This window comes from Lutzomyia longipalpis, chromosome 2 (assembly GCF_024334085.1).
Source record: "Lutzomyia longipalpis isolate SR_M1_2022 chromosome 2, ASM2433408v1".
Taxonomy (NCBI): Eukaryota; Metazoa; Arthropoda; class Insecta; order Diptera; family Psychodidae; genus Lutzomyia; species Lutzomyia longipalpis.
The window spans coordinates 13,484,910-13,508,108 of record NC_074708.1 but is presented as its reverse complement, the minus strand read 5'-3'; the positions used below and the strand labels follow the sequence as shown (position 1 = coordinate 13,508,108).

At 35.1% G+C, this 23,199-nt stretch overlaps 1 protein-coding gene across 20 annotated transcripts in view; it reads left to right on the top strand.

The window, feature by feature from the left end:
• The window catches only part of LOC129790762 (neurobeachin), a 165,908-nt gene that overhangs the window by 37,218 nt on the left and 105,491 nt on the right, over positions 1 to 23,199 (top strand). For 5 of the 20 annotated variants that reach the window (XM_055828469.1, XM_055828459.1, XM_055828453.1 and 2 more), the window contains exon 1: positions 16,554 to 21,036. The exons of 7 other annotated variants lie outside the window; for them this stretch is intronic. The gene's annotated coding sequence lies outside the window, so the exon portion shown is untranslated. Of the gene's footprint in view, positions 1 to 16,552; positions 21,037 to 23,199 lie in introns of those variants that run through there. 8 more of the 20 variants (XM_055828463.1, XM_055828461.1, XM_055828462.1 and 5 more) reach the window with 3 other exon arrangements.

The window sequence follows — 23,199 nt, the reverse complement described above, 5'->3', positions numbered from 1 at the left end:
CATACAACCTATATATTCCGGTGAGCTTCACACAAATCCCATTGAGTAAATTAAACAAATTTAACGTAGATTCAACCCAGAAGTGTCCGATTAATCGTTCTCCTATCCCAAGGCTGAGGCAACAAATTTTCAATGTTTTTATCAGCTGAAACCCTCTGTAAAGTTTATATATAAATCCAAATCCTATTTCATCGCTAGTTTTCCAAAAAGGGTTTTGTACACGGGGGGTGAGCTATTTTAAAGCAATTTGCTGTGTGCAGGAAAGTGGTACGAGGAATTTGAGCGTGAATTGCTTTTAGGATAATTAGCAATTTCACAGGGAAATTTATAGATTTAATTAAATATAAATTTAACAACCCCCCACAACACAATGAAATTATAAATATTTTTACATAGATTGTAATGCGGAAAAAGTGCAGTGAATAACAAATTTTCCAAATATTTTAATTAAAATAATAGTCAATTTATTTCTCTTTTTAGCTGTTTGATGTTCTTACTGTGATGCAAAAAAACAAACAAATAATAATCATCAATAATATTCTTTCAAAGAATTATTGTTATTATGCATAAAATGTCATATAGTTTAAATTATGAGGGGATATAAATTTTACCATATATTGATATTCCCATACAAATGGTGGCAGCGGTGGGATTCACTGGAAACCATAAATGTTGAACAATGTGGTTGTGTGCATTGTACTGTCTTCAGCGGATGACAAGATATCTCATGAGATGGTTTTGCGGTGGTGGAAAAAGGGCAAAAGAAAATTGTCAGAAAAGAAAAGTTTTAATTATTTTTTTCTTTTCAAATTCACTCATGTCACTCATAACTTTTCCGAAAATCTCATTTTAATGCTTTACGCCATATAACTGAATACATAGAGGATATAAAAATTTAACTGTCACAGAGATTCATCTCAGGAGAGTCATATTTCCCCACCCTCTGCTCTCCCCTACATAGAGAACTTTGGCGCACAAGGGAAATTGTAGAAAAAGTTTATAGACTGAAAAGTTGAGGTTTTTTGCATACATTTTGCAAATATTCCTAAAAGCAAATGAAATTCTCTGTTTGCAGTACGCTGCTACCTATGTATACAATTTTGCTATATACGTGTATCACATTGTCCAAATACAGATATAATTGGGTTGAATTAAAAACCCTCTGGTGAACAAATAATAAACTTTCATTTTTTTTACGTTTGCATGCATTAATATGTTAAAATAAAACAATTGGAAATTAAATGAAAGCAAAAAGCCCTTTCTGTTGAGCTAAACGAATTTAAAAGCTCGCTGTTTGTGTTCTCTGTGAAAACAAATGACAATGCTTGAGAGGATTATATACTAGTTCGTAGAAATGGAGAATTCTACAAAGCTTTGAATTTATGATTTTTTTGGCAAATAAAATAAGTCAGGAGATTAAGAAGAGAAAAATAATTCAATTTGTTTGAATTTTTTTAAAATAACTTTTATTTCTATTAATAATTTGGTACAGTGGATAAGACATCGTGTTAAGAATTTAATATGTATTGGTTCGAGTCTCAGTTTGGTTCATTTGCTTTTACAGTAGGTATGGCATATAGTGTATGGCATAATTTATTAGATATCCAATAAATCAGTCATATATTTTGTATTACTTCTTGTTGAACTTAATAGCGCTTTAAAACACTTAGGGCTTTTCAAATTGAAAAACTTTGCACGTAAATTCTCACAAGTTATGTATTAAGTTTTTCCTACCACCCAGGAATCCCTTATCTTTCGCATTTCTCCACGTCCACATGTGATTTTCTATCTTAGCAAATGGTTTTCACCAATCTGGGGCTCTTCTCTCGCATGGTGCTTATGTGTGTAGTTCCGGAAGACAAAAACGACGGTGGTATGGGGATGACATTTTCTGTTAATTAATCAAAGTACAGTGTGTGTGTGTGTGGTTGTTTCAAGAGTCATTCACTTTGAAATTTCATCTTGATGTTTACAAACTATTTGCTTTGTTGGAGGGTGGTAACATCGCACATAAGACTTTTGCGGATTTTGTATCTCTCTCACAGTGAGAATGGATTTATGTAATTTAGCGTGTATGTGGGTGGGTCCTAAAGTATATGTATGCTATATAAAATATACCATTAAGCATGCAGGAAAGGTGTTTTCCTGGTCTACGTGGAGAGTGGATGAAGAACGGCCTCCGTGAGAACATTTTTCAAAGGTTACCTACCGTATCATCCCAATTCCACTTTGTTGATCTATGAAGATGAAGAAGTTTCCCATGAGATAGATTGTGTATGTGTGTGTGGTGAAAATTCTGCTGGAGCAAACTAAACTTTTTGGTTAATCAAAATGAATGACGAAATCCCATTGCGGCAAACAACAAACTATGTACATAGTTGAGTCCTTGTTTTCGGCAGGCTCACTCAAATATTTATAGATATATTTGCCAGAGGAAGTTTCGTCATTGAATTTTCGGGGTTGAGAGCCTTTTACAATCAACTCAAAATTGACTCCCTCATCCCATATTTTGCAAAATCCCACCCCCTTTGGGTACTCCATCTCCATCAAACTTTATTCGGGGATGTAAGTCAAAGTTTAAATTAACACTGCTAGGATTACTGGATTTTTTTAACTTTCTATTTTTCTCCCTTTCTTTCTCTCTCTGGGAACATGGGGATATCCTTAGTCCTTATATAGATATGTATGTATGTACATATGTATATATGGGAAAAGTCACCCCCTCATATATGTAGAAGTTTTCCTAATGTGTCGAGGAGTTTGAGGTGTATCACAAGATCTGTAAGCTCAAGGGGGTTGATTTATGTGATAGTGGGTACCCTGAAGAAGGGTGCTCCTTGGTAGTGTTACAATTAAAACACAGGCAGAGAAGAGATGGGCAGCTATACGAAGGGGTGATATATTTTATGAGTTCTCCGTAAGTAATTGTGTGATGTTATGTTGTCTTGTTTCACTGCGAAATTAGACAAATAGTTTTATCATTGAGATAAATTGATATTGAACATCAAGTTTTACATGCTTTCCAGATGTCTGTGACACATTCTCTTATTCCACGTGCACATCAATACACCCACGCAAGAAGTTTTTATGCCCAAAAGACGTGTTAAGAAAGTTTTAGTGCAATGTCTGATTTAGCTGCAAATTCATCTCTTCATCATTTCTATGAGAATTTCAATGGAAAGCCAGGGGTGAGAATTGACATCACAATTCTGAGAAATATTCCTTCATTTAAATTTTTATGAAATTTCCCTCAATTTTCAATTGTGAATTAAAATAAAATTTACAGTTTGCAGAATGAATTTCCATTTTTAACATCCACCAAAAGTTTCCTGTGGATTCTCAATTTATTTCATATAAAATTTCCATGTGAATTTCCAAACAATTTCCATGGGAAATTGTTAAGAGCAATTCAGAAAATTAGTTTTCAAAGAAAAGTGTTGATTTCTTTAAAAATTTTGAATGGGATATCTATACATTTATGCATAAAATAGGAAGAGAGAGACGATGAAGCTTGATGAAAAGTAAACTCTCCACTCTGTATGGGGGAAAATGTGAAAAATGAACAAAGGATATCAATTTTCACCAGACAAAAGGGTAGGTGGATATTGATATTGGATTTCTCCATTCATTCTGTAAATTCGTGTTTTACTCGAATTTTCTGTGTCTCTGTAAATTAAATATAATACCTAAATCAATTATTTCTGTTGAAACTCTTTAATAAAAAAAGCTGTAGTGGAAATAAAATAAACTTTTTTTTATGTATAGAGGAAAAGTTTGTTTTTATTTTATCATAATTAACTCCAAAATTTATTTTATTTTATTTTAAATTAAAGGGTGTAATTCAATATCATCCCTTTAATTTTATTAGCAAAATAAAATTTCTGCCTCTTAGGGAAGACTGTGGCAGAGTCAGCTACACGAAGTTATTTGATTAAAGAGCGATTGAAGCTGCCTAATCTTCCCCTATCGCCTGCACATAGGTTCTTTGTACTTTCACATTATGAGATTTGTCAAAATGCGCGATGATTAATCAATAAATCTCATTTTGATCGCATTTGATGTATGGAGGAAATGTTTAAATGTCAGATACATAAATTGTTAAATTTCAATTTGAAACCCCTTTTTGGCTCACACCGATATTCCACGCATAGTATGGGGAGAGGGGTGGAAAATCCCTCAATGAAAATGTGGATCATGGAGGCGGTGTGTGCTGCTTAATAATTCATAAATTATTTGATTTCCCTCCCTCCTCCACCCTCTCCCACCGGTGTGTATGCTTCTTTTCACGAAAGATGATTGTAAATTTGGTGTTGCAACAAATATATAGGGGTTGGTGTGCTTTTAAATTGTTGGAAATATTTATTAACTTTCCAATTCGCCTTAGGTGTGCGCACGGATGGTGGTGAAAAGGTGATGTTGCTGGGAAAATGCCTTAAGGGTTATTCAGGAAAAATGCAATGAAATTTGTAAAATATAAATTTTGTACCTGTCTCCGGAAAAGCTTAAAGAAAATCTCTGCAACTACTTAAAGATAAATTAAAAGAAAATTTTTAAAGAAAAGTCTTTTAAAGGTTTTTCTTTTAAAAAATTATTCTGTCTGCAAAAATTCTTATTTACCCTACAATTTCTTTGTACGCTTATGAATTTCCACTCATAAATCAAAATCATAAAGTTTACATTTTGCTCCTTCATTGGTGATTTTCTTTCCTTCTTATTGTTCTTGGTTAAATGAATAAGTTGAATAAATAGTACATTTTCATACTGTAGTTGTTAATAACTTTTCCAATTGTCGGAAAAACCAACTCCTTTATTGAAATATGTGTACCTATACATGCAATAAAATCCCGTACACTTTTCTTTCGAATTGCAATTCAAAGAACTCGTCAGAGTTTCTTTAATTAAGTTAAAATTTATTATGTCTTCATACCATTATATAGGACCCGCAGTCTCACCAATTTTCATTATATGTATTGTATTTTCCTTCACTATAGTAAAATTGACGTAATCTTAATTACTGACTTGTCAAAGAAACAAAGAAGTTGCGAGTTTAAAGTTTCCACTCATTTCTTCGTGAGTTTTCCCATCATTTGCTATTTGCAGTGTGATGGTATATGTATGTATTTTCCCCATTTGAAAGGATGAAAGTTTTTGATACGCGTCAGTGCTTGTTGCGTGATTTGAAGATGTTCTCTGTGGGTAATTTAATTAAAATTAGAAAGGAAACCACGGGGTGGAAGTTGGATAAAATGGATTAGAAACGGGCTAATTAGACACTGGTTTTGTGGAAACTGACAGTGTATAATTCCTTGTGTATCTTTGTGGTGTAGTTTTTGGCTAGACAACACTGTATGTACCAACCAACCGTATGACCAGAATTAGGGTTGAAAATTTAATCTTAGCACGAAGAATTTCTTTAAGATCCTTCATATGAATTCCTAAATGTATAGAATTTCACGTACACGACGTCCTTATAGGGGATCCTGCACTATCCACTACACAAAGAAAGCTAATTTATATTTATTTGAAATTGCTTCTTGATTTTTTTTTCATTTGAATTTTTTTCATAGGGTGTGCCACTTGAAATTAGCATAATTAATGTACTGTGTGATTTGAATTGATTCTCCCTGTGCGGAGGAATCCTCGCAGGAATAGTGGATTTATCTTTTGCACAAAAGGAGGGGTGACGAAGTATCACTCATTCGTGAACGCGCGAGCTTTTCATCTCTCAAAAGTGTTGAGACTCAATGACAGGGTGAAGGCGGAAAGTAAACATGAGGGTGGTTTTTTTTTTCTAACACCATACAATGCTTTTGTCCTTCTAATTTGCTTTCAAGGAATGGGCGGTGGGGGTGGTTGGGCAACAACACAAAAAAAAAACGACATGATGGTCTCGTAATTTCCATTTCATTAATTTTTCTCCACCCCCACGGCACTCCAAATAGGCGACAGGGTGGGATGCTTCGATATGATAAATAAGGGAGAAAAAAAGCTCCAAGTGACAGGGATTTTCCGCACAGACTTGCAGTCGTATATGTCGTTCCGGTAGCGGGTGGAGTTGCGACGATAAATTCACGGTGGGTGGGAGGGAGAGAAAAAGGGTAGTGCAACTTTGGGGAGGATTAGTTTAATGACACCACGTGAGGGGGTTAATCTAGATTAACGACCCTAATCGATTTGGGAGGGGGAATAGTATAAATTCAGGGATTAAATGCACTTTCGCACAACCCTTTTGTGTGGTGGCGCATTCTAGGTGACAGAAAATAGCCATAAAATCCCAAAATGCATTGATAAAATGTAATTGTTGACAAAAATTTCTATATGCTCCATTGACGTGATTCACCCCACATGCTGTTTGTGCACATAAATTTCTTCGGGAACTTTCAATATTAAAGTAATGTTTTGTTGTTGTGATTAGCTCCAGTTGCGCCATCTACATACCACGAGCTATGCTTCTGTGGAAAATGTAGAACTTATGCGGTGAAAATAAAACTCTTCCCACATAATATTTTCTTCACTGTGGAAGAAAATTAAGCACAGACAAACTGTTATATACAAAATGGAAAATTTTCTCATTTTCCATGAGTCTGGACTAGAGTGGTGAAAATGGATTTATACAAAATAATTTCCACAGTATTCACTGCAATTTATTGACTTTACAACCCTGCAATTAGTTTTGGGGGATGAGAGGGTGACCAATGAAATTTTAGTACAAAAAATATCGTGTTATATATAACCCTTTAATTCTCTGGCAGGAAAATTGGAGTGGGCTCCACATTTTTTTTTTATAGCTGGTTGTCGTGTTAATTGGCATTTTCACAGCGTGTGGAATTTTTACTGAAGAGTAATTTTTGCTATTCATCTCGAATGGTAAAAAATTGCACGAGAATTACTTCATTATTGAAATATATTGTATATTTTTTGTGCTAAGCAGAAACACTTGTTTTTCCACTCGCTATTAAAATTGGGAAATGACTCTCAATTGTTGCTAAAAAAAAAATTGCAGAGTTCATGGTAAAAATTGTATTAAAATTGTGAATAGGGGGTGGAAGGGAAAAAAATCAGGATTTAATTTTATTAAAAGGAGGGAGAAAAGCTTTTATTAAAACAGGAAAAAAATAGTTAGAAGAGTGGGAAAATTATGTAAAAACACTCTAAAAACATTTTTCAAATTCTTTATGCTTATTGTGGCTAAATAATTATGCTGAAGAGGCTCAAGAGCAATTTAAGATCTCAAAGAAAATTCCTGAAATTCCTAAAACATTTAAACTTTCACCTGAAGCTGAAAGTTCGTAAAGTTCCTAAATCTTGTAAAATCAGATCATTTTTTTTTCAGTAAATCAAATCAGTTTAATACCGCTTTAATCCAGATAAAAAAAAACCAAAAGAGGACTAAAAGAAAAGGCTTCTGCCAATTTTAAGAAAATGTGAAAGTCATGTTTTATAATACCTTCATTTTCTTCTCAAGATACTCCTTCAGTCTTTTTTTTTGCTTCCTTCATGTTTTCATCTCTCAAGAAAAATGTAATGAAAACGCCCTTTCAAGCAAAAAAAAAAACGCGTGTGTGTGTTAAAAGTTAAAACACGCGGTGCTGTGGAATCCCCATTTTGATGCTCCCGTGGAATTTTATTGACGTCACCCACCCTCTATTGTGTGGGGAAAAATTACACTTTCAGCTGTCTCTTCAGTCCATGGGTGATGTATGCTGCGGGAGAACACAAGAGTCCGCGTGCTAATATTCACCCCCCATTGCACGGCTCTTTTGATATATGACCCCATTTATTTGTATAAAAAAGCATTTGGAATATGGATGGTGGAAAATTTATTTATACAAAATTACACATAAACAGGCAGAATACCCTCGAGTTGGATGAATTATAGCATTTGCGAGGGAGCATGGGGAATTCCTTGCGTTGAAAAAAAAAAATGTCTACCAACTGATGGGCTTTTCTCGATGATTTTCATATGTGGCAGTTTTCACGCCATTTTACATGCTTACCTCGTGCCAAAGGGTGCATCAGTGTGGGGGGGGGGGGATGAAATGGGGGTGGAGAATGAATAAAAAAGGCACCATACACAAATTTATGTGCAACCCCACTTTTTTTTGTAAATATTTGAGTTAACACTGAGAGAGAAAAGTTCTTTTGTATTTTTTTATGAACAGATTAGAATTTATAAATGATCATAAATTCGTGAATTGACACTAGGTGGCTCTAAACTTCAACAGCGCCATCTCTTTGACAATTTAAACGCTCAGGGTTGTTTTTTTTTAATTCTAACATCTCTAACGCCCTAACTGACAAAAATACTCCACAATATGTAAATTTTCCTCACAGTGTACCAATAAAAGGCACCTGGATGGGTGAATAAATATTTTTTTTCTAAGCCAGGCCACACTCTCCGTCTCTAAACACTATTTAGCGGGAAAATATTTGTGTGAAAAGTGGGTAGATTGTGGTTTTCACAGCCAATATTTGTGCTGCAAATTTACGACTTTACCCCTTTAAAAAAAGGTCTTTTCACTATATATTCAATTTACAAAAAAAGTTACTTTTTTTAAGGGTTGAGCATGAAAATGGGAAAATGATCGAGTTAATCAATCTCAACAACAAAAGAGGGTAAACATAAAAGCTTTTAGAGCTTTTTACGATCAGCAATTCCTTTTGCGGTGAAAGTTTCTCATTTTAATTCCATTCCCAGAGGAGAACCTTTCATGGAAGCCACTTTTTGGTCGGCTTCCATTCTATTGCACGTCGATGAGCAAAAATTGTACCCTATTCTTCTTCATTTATTTGCCTTTTGTGCTCTTGTCGTCGAACATGTTGTCACTGCTTCCTGATACAAATGCCAAGTGGATGGGCAGGGTTTTTTTTGAAGGGACATTTTCCGGGGGGTTGACTAAGGGATGAATTATGTATGGTTGGTTGGAATGTTTGAAGGTGGAAGGATTTTTTTTTTGAGGAGTGAGAGAAGATGCGTTAAAGTCTTTAAGGAGAGTTTGGCCATGAAAATTTATGTAGCTGTATCACGTAAAAGACTTTAGAGGTCAATAAATTCATCATTTTTTAGCGAGTTTTTTGCTCTCAGTATAAAAAAAAACAGTTGATTTTTAAATTTTTGACAGTTGGTTTTTGACGTGTTTTAATCAAAACATCTGACAGTATGGAATATTCAGTTTGTTTTGAAATAATCAAGATGAGATTTAATATTAGCAGTAAGCTGATAATCTTTGTCAAATGACAGTTATGTTTTGACATTTTTGACATAACTTCTGATGACAGTTGTTGACAGTTATGACAGATTTCAAATTCAATTTTGAGTAATTTCCATTACTCACGATCATTCTTCAAAAGTCTGAAAGAAATAAATGACTCAGAATTTTTTCTTCATCTCTTTCTTGGGAGACTTTTCTCCTTTTTCCATGGAGCAATGGAAAATGTCCATTTTGAAAAACACAGAAAGCACATAATCTACCAACCAAGCGTCATATTTCTTGGAATGAAGCTACACGATGGTGGTATATATCTCTTTGGCATTTCACGTTCTTTTGTGTGACAGTGAAAATTAAATAGGAGAAAAAAGTGCCGAAAGTTGAGATGAGAAAAAAGAGGGATGATGCGGGGTTGAACGGGCGATAAGAATCGCATACTGTATAGTTTCTGTCACGTAATCAGATTTCTTCTTGATGCTTTTCAACACCCACACTCCCTTTCTCTCATCGTGTCATTTGATGCGAAGATAATGTACAAATTTTATTGAAGAGGGGATGGTTCGATTTTTCATGAAAATGCAAAAATTTTCACCGGCTGCTCTGAATGCTGATTCAAGGGCTGTATGATGTGTCTGTGTATGTGTGTTTCAAGTCTATAAAAAAAGGTAATATTATAGGGAAAGGAAGAGTGAAAAGGGATGTTGGTAAATTGGATTTATGCCTTTGTCACATGCTCTTCATTTTCATCACTTCTCTACTTAACATTCTTTTTCACTCACCACCGGAAATGGGGTTGAGGGATGACGAGGTGAAGCTTCTACTTTATTTTTTTTTTACCTTCCGTGTATTACTTCATTTTCTTTGGACCTTTTTTGCATCTTACGTGAATGAATCCTTCCAAAAGGAGCTTCACCAACAATGGCCAAGAAACTATTTATGGAATTTTTTTTCTTAATCTTATTTCAAGCTTTCACTCTTGTTGAATTTCGTATAATATTCTGGTAGACACATGATGTCCCGTCCGTACTGTACACATAGAGAAAGAGAGAGATTTGCGAGTCCTGGTGGGTGGAACATGGGCTTTGGATTGCGAGGGGGATGAAAATGGGGGCAGTGCTGCGGTGAGTTTTGGAGAATGACGTTGGCAGGATAATGATATTGGGTGTTCGTGTTGAGAAAGTAAATAAACAAGTTAGCAGATGGTGAGGAAGACACTGCTGCTGGTGTGCTGAAGTATGGAATTCCAGAGACATGCAAGGCATTATGGTAGAGAGATGGGGTATTGAGGACCTCCGTATGACATACTGTTTTTGTTTGATTTTGATTTGGTTTACCGGATATTGAGTTTTGGGGGGTGAAAACTTGGGATTATTTGTCCTCCTTCGCGTCACATGTTCTCATCTAATGGGAATTGCCACTGTGTTGTTACGGCGAGATGGGTGGTTTTGTATAGGCTTGTAAGGGTTGATAAGTGTTTGCCCAACTTTAGTTTACAATTTGCAGCTTTAATGCTTAAATTGTTATAAGTTTGAGACAATCTCTGTGAGATTTTAACCTCTCTGGCTATGAAAATTCTAAAACTATTTTTTGCTAAAATTTATTTAAGAACTTCCTGTAAAATCTATGTATTTTCAAATAAGTATAAAACTAAAAAGCTTCTCTTAAAAGTAACATCAAAATTAATTCAACAAACTTATCAAAGTTTCAAAAGTTTCACATCTTTAATGATTTCTTCCAAGAAAAAAAAAACCTTGGAGAAAATTTCTACTTCATCAATTTGCAGAATTATCTCATGGGAAGGAAGAAGAAATGTCATAATTGTGAGCACGTGTAGCAGATACTCAACTTCTGCTAACGTTTTTTCTTGTGCTTTCTGGGAAAAAAATTCTTGAGTAAGTCTGAAGCTCAATTTCTTAAGCTTTCTAAATACAATTTGAACTTGTGCCACACTTGTGCTCACTCTCTCTAACATATAGGTAGGTGTATAGTAGATAGAGAAAACTGAACAGTTTGCTCCTCACTTCTTGTCTGGGGAGAGTAAAAGTTGAAATATGGTGGTGGTTTTTTGGGATAACTATGGGGTGAGTTCTTAAGTACTTACGGGGAGTGTACCCTACTTTTTGTACACCACATAAAGCGTCTATACTCACAAAATATGATGAACTTTGGTATAATGTCCATTTGTGGGGATCTTTGGCAAATCATCGACTCTGGGCAATGTCCCTTTTGTTCCATCTAATACCATCGTATGAGGATGTGCTGATGATTAACAATGAATGCACCAATCATTCTCACAAGGGTGATCCCCCATTAAAATGAGGGGGTGCTCAACTCACATAAATTTCGTATAACCACACCGCCAAACACAGCATTGTGGGTAGGATGAAAAAGCACCCTAAATGACATGTGGGGGTGTATGTAAGAGCAAAGTGAGGCCCCCACGCGAATGATTGAAATGCGAACGGCACCGGGGTTTATGGAATACAAAAAGCCAACCCCTGTTAGCATCAAAATCTTCCACACATATAGTAGCAGCACATTTGTAATTCCACTCACAATTAACAAACTATTCTCTCCTCGCCCAACGAGGCTACAATACGTTCCAATTTCTCTGTTTTGTTGTATGTGTCAGTCGGCGTTTTGCATTAATTGAACATGATAATTTGATATCCACAATTTGAGTGGTGGATTTGTGGATTGAATGGAGAACATGGGAGAATAGGGGATGATTTGGTTGTGTGTACGGTTTCTCAGAGAATTTGCAATGGACATCAGATTGGATTGCATTCCAAAAAAGGCTCAATCATGTTACCCATTCAGAATATTGATGAATCTTTTATGTGTCGAATGTGAAAGTAGATTAGTTGAATTTGAGCTCTTTTGTGTATCAAGCTATGTACATATGTATGGTCGGGTCGTGCATACTGCACGTGGAGAATTTATTAAAGTAAAATTTTCTCTGAAAGAAAGAAGGGAAAAATAATTATTTAGTGGTTTCTGTTATTTTTTTTTTTACAAATAGTTTGTGAATTACTTATTTTTCTTTAAATTATTTGTATAGAAATATCTTGTTTTTTTTTTATGAAAAATAAACTTGTTAATGTTAATTGATTATAATTACTCGAAGACTTGATAAAGGAAAGAAGCTTACCCAAAATTTCGTTAGAAAAATAATTTGCAATATTTTTTTTTAATCGAAATTCCTCTCTCAAACGCTTGAAAACTTCAAAATAAAAATTTGTACTATCCCTACGTCGTAAAATACAATGATTTACATAGTCTACGCATCATTTCCAGCATACAAATAATCTGATTAGCCCTGTATTGTTGGTATTATGAAAAGGTGGAGCTTTTTGAGAGTCAGCGAGAGTACATAGATGATGAATGAGAATAGCTTTAAAAGCATCTCCATTACACTATTCAGGAGGCAACGCTAAGGGGTGTGTTTGCAGTGCATATTTTATGTAATATACAAGAAAGTTCCATTTAGTTGAGTGCTGAAAAAAAGAGAAGAAAAAAATTAAGAAAGATTCCATTTCTCAGAAAACTGCGAAGCAACATGGAATTTTAATTGATCTCCTGAGATTCTTTTCTCGGGAAATTTTAAATCCAAAGCTTTGGGTGTTGATTTTTCCTTTTTTATACATAGGAAAAAAGCTCTCTGATTTGAGAGGGTGACCATGCGCATAAAATCAGTACAAAATGAGGGGAATACTCTGGATTGGAATTTTCTGGTTGTTGTTTCCCGACGGTTGGGGCGCTTTTAGCGGGAAAATGGTAGATTTTCCCTTCATATAGGCGCTTGAAAAGCTCCTGTGTGCTTTCCAGTGGAATGTCGGGGAAATTTCTTGCACACAGCATCACACAGAATCTCTCTCTGACGATTTCACCCAATTTTCAGTTTGTGACGAATATGGAAGGCGGTCGGATGGACTCTGTGCACATACGTGGTGAGCCCAGGGATATGTGTGTGTCGGTTTTTTCTCATCACCTCCTATCATGCATTTTCTGCGGTCTGGGGGTGAAGTTTAATTAAAAGTCCGTGTGCATTTTATCCCGTGCGTTTCCGCTGTGGCAGCTGATGATGAAATAGGGACACAAAAGTGTGACAAATTGCCAAAATACCTGCAAACTTTTGCCCCGAAGTGTGTGCAATTTCCTACCCTCGCGTGGAAACATTTTGTGGATGGCCGATTGACTAAAAAGTTTTCCGTGTGAATTGATGTGAAATTGGAACTTGCAAAAAAGACACAAAAAAAAAAAATAATGAAAAGTTCTTCATGCGAATTTTCGGAAAATTCTCAACTGAGGTTGTGTGAAATTTTGGATCTCTTAGATGATTTTGCAAGAGTGTTGTCTGGGTGGATGCTACAGAGGGTTTCTAGTTGCGAATGCCTAGGCTGTGTGTAATACGATGCTGCATTGTCAAAGGACATGACATTCTCTCCTATCTGGCAAATGATGAAAATTCACCCACCCCGTGTGACTGGCAAAAAGCTGAGCTTGCGAACACTGGGGAAGCTCACAAGAGACTTTTTCATGCTCTGGGGTGAAAGATGTGTTGGGAAATTGGTGTGAGGGGTGGGAAAAATTGCAATTTGTTAAAAAATTCCTCTACGTGGTTTTCTTCCATCATAAATCAAATTAATTTTTTTCCCACCACCACTCCTCACGTCTTTTCACACAGAACTCAATAATTTTCCATTTGATATATCTCCACATACACATGAATGAATTTTCACCATACAGGGTTATTCACAGTTTGTTTAAATTTTCATTTGATTTATGTATCAGGACTTTTTTATTGCAAATTCTCTTGTAATTTAATTAGTGTTTGATTTATGCTAAATTTTGAACTGTATGTTAGCATAAACTATTGTTTTCACTTAGCAATAATTTCAATTTTGTGCTATTACTACCTCAAACAACTATATATAGGTAGTATTCAATATTTGCCAATAATTGTTTTAGGATGCAAGGCTGTGAAGCTTGTTATTAATCCAAACAATAATAGCTGATAGTATTGCATTAGGAAATACTCATCATGATGTTTGGTAAAGTAAACTTCAAAATTATATTGATGAAAATTTGGCTATTTTATTAAGATATTTGCTTTCAAATTGTTTAAAGGAATTTTCATATAATTTTTCTCTGTTTTGAATTTTTTAGATTAAATCTAATCTCAGGTTTAAAAAAATATATTCAGAAAATAATAAAGGGTTCAATTACAGGGCTGAGCATGAAACCTTTTACTCAATTTTGAAGTAATTTAATGCCATGTAAAAAAAGAAAATTTTATTCTTTTTATTGTTCAATTAAATATTATTTTTTGTAAAAGTCTTTTGATTTTTTAATTTTAATTCCATAGTGTATATCTCATTGTAAATTCATAAGAAGGAACGTTGTTGGAGAGGATAGTACAAACAGCAAATGCCAGTGAATAACCCTGTTATTCTTGACTTCCCATGTATAATCGACAGACACTTTGCCTAGAAAATTGCTTTGGTGTTTTCATTTCATTTAGAAATTGTTAAATTTTCATCACCCTCACCATATATTTTATTTATGCAGTGAAAATATGAAAATTTGTCGAGTGTGTGATGATACTCTTTTGCTGAAATGTGACGTCTTCTCATGTGCTGAGGAAAATATTGATTTTGTAATTAATTATTTAATTAAATTTCATCTTTTCAACCCCCTCCCCTTCCATCCGTTCTCTTTTCGTATTTTATCTTTTGTATTTGGTCTCGGTAGAGAGGCCTTGGGGGTACGTTGTGTGATGGCTGAATTATGGAAAATGTGTGTTTTGAAAAGTTTTCTATATATAATGTGGGAAAATACTTTGGACATGTGCGATAGTGCTGAGAGATATGAGGGGTGTGGGATGTTTTAGAGCTGCCGGGGGGAAATAACAATGAGATATTTTGGTGTAGGTTGATGAATGCTTGCCGACCGAATGTGAATTTTCCTCGAACGGGGTTGTTTTTTTTTCACCACGTAAAATTGAATAGATCATGGGGATGCGGAGAGTTGCAAAAAGGGGTGGGAGAGTGGTAGGAATATATACATTCAAAAGAGAATGTTGGTGGGACTATTTAAAGGCATTTACAACATTTTCTTCACTCTCACAGCACAACAGTATACCCTTTTCCCCATAATTGACTACATCATGCAACAATCTTTGGCACAGGGGGGGTGGTTGGGGGGAGTCTGTATTCCGATGGTATAGCACCCACAAAATCAGCATTAATCATACGGTCCTTATGGTCATTAGGAGATGAATTTTGGCCCATGTTCCGGGGGGAGGGTGCTACAACATATACAACACGAGGCAGAAAACACATTTTGGGGCGTTTCCCCAAATGGAGAACGAATACCCCCGCCACCCATGGGAGAGAGGTCACACGATGGGAGAGCATCAATTGGATTCTATTTTGTATCCACACCAAAACGGTGGTGTGGGTGAATTTTTCTCGCTCTTCAATTCGTCCTAAAAACAACACTTGTATGCCCCCATTTGATTTTTCCATGCGCTTCTCGCACTAAATTCGACCATCTATCAAAGCTTTGGCGCGCGGTACTTCACATCGCATCCCACCCATACCCCCCACATATGTACATACACACCAAAATCCGAGAGTGGATTGGAGTGATTTGGCAAATGGGGGAAAAAGGGAAGCCAACCCCCATCGATAAATAATACAATCAATTACTCGGTGTCATTGATTTCAGTGTGTGTATATAGTAGGTAGGTATCTATACCCTAAAACCCGGTGACTCCATCGAGATTTCTTTTTCGGGAGGGTATGGATGGGAGCTCCATTGGGTGTTCAATTGATTCCTGATAGAATAGGATGGCATCCCCATTTATCACACACCATAATTTCATATGATAAGGGCACGTGGGGAATACATTATTGCCATATGGAAGGAAAAAAAATCAATGATTAATTCCTGTCAATGTATTTTATGAGCTATGTATTAATTTAATTTATTGTTTTGATCACATATTCCCAAGGAATCTCTGCTATAAGGGTAGATATAAAATATTAAAAATTTAAAATTGATTTTTAGATAAAATTTAATAAATTGTTTAATGTTTGAAACATGCATAGAAGAACGTGCTTCAGCATTAAATTTAATCAATTGGTACACTCTCTAACTTTTTGGTAGTTATAACTATGCGAAAATAAAGAATAACGGATGAATAAATATACAAAATGTACGGGTAAGCTGACCAAGCTTACGAGAGCTGTGTTTCTTTCAGTGTACCAATTTTGTGAGAGCAAACTACAACGCGAATTTGTTTAAATACATGCAAAGTCGGGAAAAGTTGAAAAGTCATCCCCCAAGAAATCTTTAAAATGCCATATCTCGGGAACGGCTCCATAGATTTTCGAGTTTGAGCTATCGTTGGAAAGGTCTTAACCTCAACTATAATATATTAAAATATGAAGTAAATCGATAATGGCATTTTCGAAATAGTCGAGTTCGAAATTTTCGAAAATTTTGATTTTGACTTTAGCGCCTCTCGCGGTCATTTCTCGAACTTGCAATGTTCTAGACATTTGTAGGGCTTCACGAAACCTTTCATTTGCAATTGAGTTGATCAAAATCGGTCTTGTAGAACCCGAGATATGACATGCCAACTTTGGAAGGCTATATCTCGAGAATGGAGACATAGATTTTCTTCATTTTTGGCATGGAGCTAGATAATATGGTCAGCTATAACATATCAAAAAATGAAGCAAATCGATAATGGCGTTTTCGAGATATTCATCGAAAACTCATCGAAAATTTTGTTTTTGATTTTTGGCCCCCTAGCAGTCACTTTTGAAACTTCGTATGTTCTAGAAAGTTGTAGGGTTTGTTGAGATCTTTCATTTGAGCCCGGGTTGATCAAAATCGGTCAAGCCGTTTTCGAGTTATGGTCGATTTTCGATGAAAAATTGTGGCGGCCATATTGACTAAACGGCTTGACCGATTTTCGAAAATGAGGTATCGTTGGAAAGCTCTTGATGGCCCCTACAACATATCAAAATTTCAGCCCTCTAGCTATAATAACGGCTAAGATATAGCGAAAACTAAATTTTGAGGTTATTCAAAATGGCGGACGGAGGGGTGGGGGGTAAAATTTGACATCATAATCGGATGTCTTCCAGTCGATATTTAAACTTTGCCGTTTACCGCAAGTCTCTATCTATTACCGTTCTCTCGCAATTTAGCGTTATACTACGGACGGACGGACGGACGGACGGCCGGCCGGCCGGCCGGAAAAAATTTTTTTTGGCGCATACGTTTTTTGGAATGTGGGGACCCTAATTCGTGCTCATCCCAAGTTTGAGCCCGATCTGACGACTTTCGATTTTGCTCGGTACACAAAAGCTGTGTCTGAAAGAAACACAGCTAAAATATTTTTGAAATAAAAAAGCCAAAACCTATTAGCAGAGTTTGCTTTAACGTAGGGAATAGGGGTAAACGGGGTGTACCATATACATATAAAATCGATCAAGCGTGATTTTATACCCTCAATTCAAATAGCAAAAAAAGTCTCCCTTTTTTGGAAAACATGTTTACAAATTTATGGTCATTTCCACAGTGATTACACATGCCATTTCATTTTATGTAGAGCAATGGATGAGTTGATAGATTTCTTTGAAAAGCCTATTACCAAGCATTTCCTCCCTGAATTCGATTTTAATATTCCACCCATGCAATTACTAATGGATAAAGTTCCTTGCTATGTGTTTCTATATATGAAAGTTTTTGGTGAAGCTTTTCTCCAACTTCAATTGTATAATATGACCAATGCGAATCATTTATCGTCTGGTGAATTCTACGCATTTGTGGTGATGATGCCTGTGACCTGATCAAATCACTGGTGACGAAAACCAAACTTTCTGCACGTTGTGGCGAAGAGGTTTCTCAATGAGAAATCCTCCATTTTTGGCACTACCACGTTTGTTCTGCTAGTGCGACGAAAATACATTCCACCCCATTTTGGGGTTTTGGGAGAAAAGTCATGAAAATTCCCTCTATTTCCGTACAACTCAACCATACCACCACCCCCGTAAAAGTTGAGGTGAAGGTGGCCAATTGCTATATAAATATGTATAAAGTAATCTCTGTTGTATATGTGTGGAAAGGGGATACATAACACTTTCAGGGTGTAGATGGGAGATGAAAATTTGGGAACATACATAGGGGGTTGCTGATGTCTCGGCAATATTGATAAAGAGTCCGAATTGGGTGCCATATCGAAGCGAAAATTTGATAAAATGGCAAAGAGCTTTTTTTTTGGTGCGTCATGGGGATGAAACACCGCACAAGATAGCTGTGTGAGCTCTAATTTATCACAATTTAGGCCTTTCGATCCCCGTAGTTTATTTTATCTAATCAATACTCCGATTTATTTAGACTATATGTAGACAACGGAGTATCGTGTGAATAAGAGAGGATTTTGGAGCTTTATACTATGGAGAGCTCCCTATTGCCAAGATAGGAAAGCTTTATGTTTATGTTTGCGGATGTTTCTGAAGCAATCGAAATTTTATCTGGAATTTAAATGGGGTTGCCAAAGACATCCTTGAGCTGTAAAATAAATCCATCTTCAAGTTGAAATTTTATTGAACAACAGAGACTTTAATTTTATTAACTTTTTACTGTATTGGGGGGAAATTCTCAATTTAAATTTTCTAATAAGGAGGATCTAAAGTTTTCTGAAGATTTTTTGGAGTGTTAAGTATGTAAATAAAAACATTTTTTGGAGCTTTTTGAAAGGATTGAATAAAATTTAATTTAACGCAATGAAAATGAAATCTTCCCAACAATGATGTTGCGTAAAATTTCACTTTATGACGAAAATAATCAAGGAAAATGAAAAGAAAATTTTTTCTACTCAAAACATTTTTATGTGCTCTTTAATATATTTTTTTATTTCCTCATCTTGTTTTATAATGAATTTTTAAAACATCTTTATGGCAACAAAGAGGAAATATCATCTTCTCTCTCAAAATGTATAACATACATGAAAGCATTAAGTTCACTACCAACTAAAATAAATTGCAATTTCTCATCTAATATGTTCTTCAATGGAGGAGCTTCCAGTGTAACTACTTTTCTTCTCATAAAAGCTCTTACTTGTAAAACTTTATCGTAAAGCTTGTGAATTAAATAGAACTAGTAGTTCTCTGCTTATTGATTGCTTTCATCAAACTACGTAATGATACTTCTTTGTACTTTACGGTAAAACCACTAATTTTTTAACCTTATCATCCACATTAATTTCCCGCTGAAACATTATATTTTCTTTTAATTTTAAGGGTATTCCTCAGTATCTTTTAGAGGGGTACAGCATTAAGCAAAACTTATTTGATTAAAACTAACTTCAATGGAGGGGTGTTTATGAAATTCTATAAGCTTCTGGCTCCTATTCTCTGTAGCTGTGCAAATAACTTGCTGTGCGTTCTATTTGCCTTCATACTACGGAGGCAGGAGGTTTAGTTTAGATAGTTGTAGTTAGATGCATACCCACAGAGAGAGAGAGAGAGCAGAAAGTCAAATAAATCACACACATATATTTATAATATGTAATGCAAATAAACTATATATGGGGGATAACATGGAGTTTAACAATAAATTCCACGAGAATTATTTAATAATATCTATAAATAATACAACTGTTGAGGGGTTACTTGAATGGGGGTAGATCCTAGTGGGGGTGTTTGCAAAATTTCATCCCTTTGCATTCTGTACATCACACAATCCCCCGTGGTCTGCTGAGCACAGTTCAGTTAGCAAATTGTATTGTCTCCCTCTGAGTTATATACTTCAGATTTTCCTGCTTTTCCGGACGGGGTGGTTTTCTAGAGGAGAGAGCGGGGAGAGAGACAATATAGCAACATTAGTTTGTATTTTGCTAAGTGCAGGAGATGGGGGTAGTTCGTTGTCATTCTGAGATGTTTCAAAATGTAGCACGAAGGTTGAAATTTTATTTCACCCCATTCAATTGGATGAGAAGTAGCTAGACATTTGTTGGTTGTCTCCCCATGGGGAAAATTGTTTATTTCCAAGATGAGTGGATGGATGAGGTGAAGAATTGTTTGTGTTCTGTGAGTAAATGAGTTTGTTCTTCCGGGGTGATGCAAAATATTCTGGATTCTGGGTCAGATAAAACTTTGTTGTTTGGTCATCCTATAAGATGCACCCAACAAAATGAAATTCTAATTGGCTACATATTTAACCGCCAGCCTGAACAACTTAAACAACAAGTGAATTTAGTACGCTTAAATGCGTGGGAATTTTCATCCCAAAAATAAGTGTTGAGAAATAAATTTAAAAAAATTAAAGACAATGTAAAGTTCAGAAGAAGTTATCAAAAATTGAAGTGTTGGTATTTCGGGACAAAATGAGACTGGTGCGTGTTGTATGATGGAGATTTTTATCGTTTTGGGCTTGTGTTTTGTTCTCTACGAAGCCCTGGACCTCTTCCAAGGTTGCTACCACCAGTACTATCATCGCAATACAACGCACCTCCCCTCCTTGGCAAGCCTTGAAGATGGTTCAAGTGACGATGTAGAAGATTCAGACACTAAACATCTTCTGGCACCATCTTGTGAGGCATCTGGTGAATGTGGTGGAGACTGGGAAAAGAGTGGAAAATTCACAAAAGTCAGCGATCGGTACACTGTTGAGGACGAGTGCGAGAAGACAAGTGGAAGTGATAAATGTACAATTTTTTCCGTATCAGAGTGTTTGGCACGAGAAAATGAACTGGGTTCCATTTAGAAATATTCAAACACTGGCTATGTGTTCGAAAATCACCGAGGTACCTAACTATTGCTAATGTTTTATCAAAAGTATTGATTATGATTCCGTTACACGAAATTATATCCCTGTGATAGCCTAATTCAATGAAAATAGATATTAATTATAGATTGGTTCTAAAACTGTTTGTCTCTTTAATCAATTTATGATATTCTGCATTGTGCGATGGCAAAATTGGGGATGTAAAAGTTTTTGGCTTAATTTTAAATAAAATTAAATTATTTTTAAATTTAAAGTTTCATATTTTTAAGAAAATTTTTGAGTATTTGACGAATTAAATTTCGAAATAAGAGAATTCAACACCCTACTTACTTTACATTTCCAGCGACGTTAAGATTTTGCTATAGTAGTCGATTTCAAAGCTATAATTTAGGTAAAATCTAAATTGTTCCTTTTGTTTGCTTTCATATTTTAAAAAAAAATCAATTTTCCTAAGTATGAAAAGCTCTTGCAAAACATTTGCATCCACCTAAAATTGCTACTACATCTGTTTAGAATTATGGAAAATCCGATATTTGTGTTATCATTAATTTTCCAATAAAATACAAATCTAACCGAAAAACACTTTCAAAACCTTTACTGGGGGGTTGGTTTGGGGTGACCATTTTAGGGGTGGCACATTTCACAGGGGCATTGATTTAATGTTTGCGATACTGAATAATTCAGGGGAATTGGATATAAAGTCATTAGTAGATTGTAGATAGATTCCCTTTGTGACGATTTGTAAATACGTGATCATGAAATTAATTGAAACATTACAGTATCAATTCATGTTTTATTATTGTAAATTATAATAGGGGCTCATAGAACTTGGAAAAGGATTTTCATGTACATATACATATATTCAGAAATATTTGTAATTACAGGGTTATTTTTTCATTTTATATATTTATTTAGCTTTGAAAAAAGAAATTAAAATTACAAAAAAGTGTAATTAAAAGGGAAGTTTAATGAAACTACATAATGAACTTCCTAGTTAACATTAAACGTATAATATGACTCTAAATAACTTTTAGAGGTAAATTAGTTACTATGGATTTTATTTACGTATAAGTACATACATACATATACCTTTAGCACTGCTCCAGTGGAGTGTTCACCAAAGAGCTCCATCATACGATGTAAATTTGATCAAAAAGCTTTCAAAATGTGAGATTTAAACTAAAAAGCATTTGAAATTCATTGCACAACTTGTCCAAAAGTTCATTATTTGCAAATTCCGATTGATTCTTGGCTTTTCATTTGGTATTTGTATGCCAAAAGTCGATGATGTATTTTGAACAAAGTGTACAGAGACAATATCTGTTGGGTTTTCAATCTCTATTTGTGGAATTTCTCATTTGGACATTTTCAAATAGCCCATACATGATGAATTATCCCCGAGAACGTTTATCATGTGTTTTCCATATGACATTTTGGTTGGGGGTGGGGATGTTCTATGTACTAAATTTTGAATAGGCAAAAGGCATTGGGTGTGGAATTGTGGGGTGTTTTCATGTTTAGATTTAAATGGATAAAATGAGATTTCCTCTCATGACCTCAATTTCAATTTAATATTCAAACACACTGCAGTGTGTTTGCATATAAATATCAATAAATTTCATACGTATAGAACACACCTAATTGAAATGTTAGGAATATATCCATACATTTGGTTTTAATTTTATATTTTCAATGGCAAATATTTGTAAATGTTTGCAAATAAATTTTGTAATTGACAAATAACTTTTTTCCTGAATGTCTTTTTGGGGCCATGAGTTTTATTTTTCAAATAAGCAAAAATCGATTCGTTTGGAAGTTTTCCATGGAAAATGTCTTTCTTCTATTTTAACACACAGAGTCTGCATTAATTTGTACAAATACGAAGATGAAATTATCTATATTCGTAAATAGACAAAGATTAACGACATTTGTTCACGTATTGTTTCACCCTTAAGGGATGGGGATTTATGGGTTGATGAGATGAGATACAAATGATGATTGCAATTCATGCTAAAGCACGATTCTCAATATCTAAAGTGGGTGTAGCCTCTCTCATGGCAAAAACACACAAAGTACTACATATATTTTTAGATATTGGACAAACTCCGATGAACAACTTCGGGGCTAAAGCTCTGCTACAAAGTGATAAAAGGGAAAATTTTCCAGAGAGGGTGGTGGTATA